The sequence below is a fragment of the Penaeus monodon genome, chromosome 31 (genome assembly GCF_015228065.2).
Source record: "Penaeus monodon isolate SGIC_2016 chromosome 31, NSTDA_Pmon_1, whole genome shotgun sequence".
Taxonomy (NCBI): domain Eukaryota; kingdom Metazoa; phylum Arthropoda; class Malacostraca; order Decapoda; family Penaeidae; genus Penaeus; species Penaeus monodon.
The window spans coordinates 902,007-902,279 of NC_051416.1; positions in this window are offsets into that span (position 1 = coordinate 902,007).

Below are 273 nucleotides of genomic sequence, written 5' to 3' on the forward strand. Positions count from 1 at the left end.
CTAAAATGGCACTGTGGCCAAGGAAAAGTCAAGCAGACAAGAACATCTTACGAATCTATTTTCAGCCTGCCTTTGCCTGAGTCTGAAGAGATAGGGAGGGGGAAAGGGGGAGGGGAAAGAAGGGAGGGGAGGTAGGCCAAGGGAGGGGGAGGGGGCGTTGAACCTCAGACCGGGAGTCACGAGCGCCTACCTTGCCAGGGAGAGTGCCAGGGAGTGTCAGAAGGGAGTGCATGACGAAGGGACCAGTGTTAAGTTGTCATGCAACTCGCCTCA